This window comes from Hirundo rustica, chromosome 1 (genome assembly GCF_015227805.2).
Source record: "Hirundo rustica isolate bHirRus1 chromosome 1, bHirRus1.pri.v3, whole genome shotgun sequence".
Taxonomy (NCBI): Eukaryota; Metazoa; Chordata; class Aves; order Passeriformes; family Hirundinidae; genus Hirundo; species Hirundo rustica.
This window is the reverse complement of record NC_053450.1, coordinates 146,743,227-146,746,317: the sequence shown is the minus strand read 5'-3', so window position 1 is coordinate 146,746,317 and position 3,091 is coordinate 146,743,227.

The window sequence follows — 3,091 nt, the reverse complement described above, 5'->3', positions numbered from 1 at the left end:
ATGTACACTCCCTGTTTGGATCAAAATAGGTGAACAATATGCCTGGGAGATTTATTGAGATTCTAAATCCGTTGTGATTCCTGATGTAAAACAGAAAATACCTGCTTAATTCTGCAAATAATTTCCAAAGCTCTTGTAGTGAGGAAGAGGACAGCTGCCTATAACTGTCTATAACATGATGCTAATTTTTGTATACTACTGGTAAGGGTTGGACCAAGATGAAGATTGAAAATGTCTTTTGTAACTTAAGAAAACCTGGTTTAAAGAACTTGAGTGAAACCTTGATTAAACAAGCTCAGATTTGGTGAAAAAAAAGGACAATTGACAGACAATCTATTCAGTATTTAGTGAACAGATATATTTAAGGTATGTACCTTCTCCTTCTAAAATAGATTGAAATATTTCTAAGTTTAAATTAATGAATTGCAAACCTTTTTCTATGTAAATTTTTACTAAAGTTGAGAAAACTCTAAGTGGCCACACGATGGTGCCAAGTCACAACAGTAAAAAGTGAAAACAACATCCACCACTTCGGCAGTGAGTCTGTTGTTGTCCGTTGCACAAATCCAGAGAACCCAAAGAACTGCTGGAGAAATTAGTATTTCATAGACCATTCTTGCAAATCCTAGTTCCTTGATTAGCCATGAACCTTCTTTTTAATGCCCATAAACACAAGTGACTCTTCTTATCTTCATTGCTGGCAATAATATACATTACAAGTTAAATAAGAATAACTTTAGTAATGCAGATAAAGAAAGGGCAGGTAGTTTTTCCAGTAAGATATCAGAGCATCTCTACTGGTACCCATCATAAAAAAAATCAACCCCAAATCTCTCACTGTCACCGAGACACACAAAGAAATCACACGCAGACAAGAGATTTTCGCAGAGGTTCTTCCGATCCAGCTCCCAGCTGAAAGAGCGGAGAGAAGAGAGCCCCTTTGTTTATTCTTTTACTTTTTGTACATTTGTGGGTCTAGCAGAAGATTGGCTTTTTGGGGTTTCCACCCCTCAGCCTCAGTGGCCAGACGAATTGTCAGTTACAATTGTTTTCAGGTTAGAAATATGCAAACAAAGGACAAAGAATGAACAACAAAGGATTTGTTTATATTGCTTCTGTGGGAAAGGTAGAAAACTGCTCTAATATTCTACAGTAACTAAAAGATCTGACTCCATTTATGAAAATCAAAAGGCTAATAAAGAAACTCAAAAAAAACAGGGTAACATCTCACTCTTTCCATCCCAAAGTAAGAGACACTCATTCCACCACTCCTTCCTCCCAGATCAATCTCCTGAAAGAAATCCAATATAATTTCATCACTTTCAGGACTTCCCATCCTGAATTTTCTCTAGTGTACCCAATTCTGTACATGGAACCTGTAAGCAGAGGGTTGGTATTTTCTGCCTTGTGCTGTGTGCACTTGTGGTGAGCTTTTTCAATATGTAAAAAGGAAAAAAAAATAGTGTCAGGCTTTGCACACAAGTACCTGTCACTGCTTTTGAGCAGCTGTTGTTAGGTATGCCTGAATTCAAACATCCAAATATTTTATTATCTTATGCTTGTACTGCCTGGAGAGTCAGTTCTTGCACTGCCTTATACTTCTTGCCTAAAGGATTTTTCTCTCTTGAACTGGAAACTAATATAAGAGTATCAGTAATAATAAAAGTATACTGGGCTGACAGTTGCTGTTACGAGAATGTGAGGAAAAAAAATTGTCATTTTTTGCTTGCTCTCAGTGGGTAAACGCAGATCCTTAGAGTGCAGGCCATGCAGCCTTAGCAGTTGGACGTTTTGGTATTGGACATGAACCATTTTGGAGCATATATCAGCCACGTGGGAAATATTGGCAGGCCACAGTACAAGGAAAGCAAGTCCATAAGGATTTAAGAAATTGTTTCAAACAAAACACTTAATTTTCCATCAGCTACTTCTAATGATTGTCAGGTTATATAAGATACTGGATTTTATTCATAAGAAGGCAATATGATTAATTAGAAATGAGACTCTTAGAAAAAAAGTTCACCGTATTTTCCTATCGATATCATTTTTACTGGTACTTCTGGTATGAGTTCACATGCACACAAGTTGTGTTGAATGATCTTAATGTAGGATGTAAACATTGCTATCACAAAACATTTCAACCAGACCCAGTAAACATATTTTTTCCCACCTGTGGGCAATTTTGGAATACATATTCATAACAGTATGAACTGTAGTTGAAATTAACTGTTCCACATAATAGAGATCATTCAAATGACATAAAAGTTCACCTATATTAATAACTTCTATAAAATATGATTACTTGCTCTTAAATCAACAAATCCTGATGAATTTTAAATTTGAAAAAGGCCAGAAAGTTTTCTTCTGCTTTTATTTTCCACATTATGAACATGCTTTGAAAACCTTTTCTATTTGGAACATAAATATTAATACTGTTTTCATTCAATTTTGTCATCTCGCAGATGGGAAAATCAAGTTTTCAGTAGCTGAATAGTAAGTTAACCAAGGAACAGAATTGTTGAATCAGATTGCTGATTTCTTACGACTGTTTAGAAATGCTTCTGTTAACCTGTCAGCCTTTATTTGCAGCAGAGCTTGGGAGAAAAGGAATAGAAACTCTTCTTTAGTCCCAGAACATTTTTGTTAAGTTTTACTGAAGGTGTCCATCCTACCCAGTGCAATTTTGCCTTAATTACATATAGCTGTCATTTAATTAAGTAACATTGAAGGAAATGGGTGCTTTGTAGCCTCCAGAGGAAGGGAATATTCTGCAACCCGGAATATTTTTACCAGAACACATTTAAATTGTAAAAATAGAAGCATTTTTCTGAGAAGCTGGAAAGTCCATCTAGGTAAGTTCTAGGTGTATAAATTGGCAGGACTGAAGCAAATACTGAAGTGTCATTAGATTGCAGAGGCTGTTGGAATAGACCCATGTTGAATTCACTTAGGATGTAACCAGAGTGTGGCCATCAGTCATGAAATGCAAACCAGGAAAACTTGGAATACCAGGACAGGGAAATGGCTAATGAGCCATATTTCCATTATTAGCTTCTATTATATTCTGTTTACAGACAATTGCTTGGTTTTT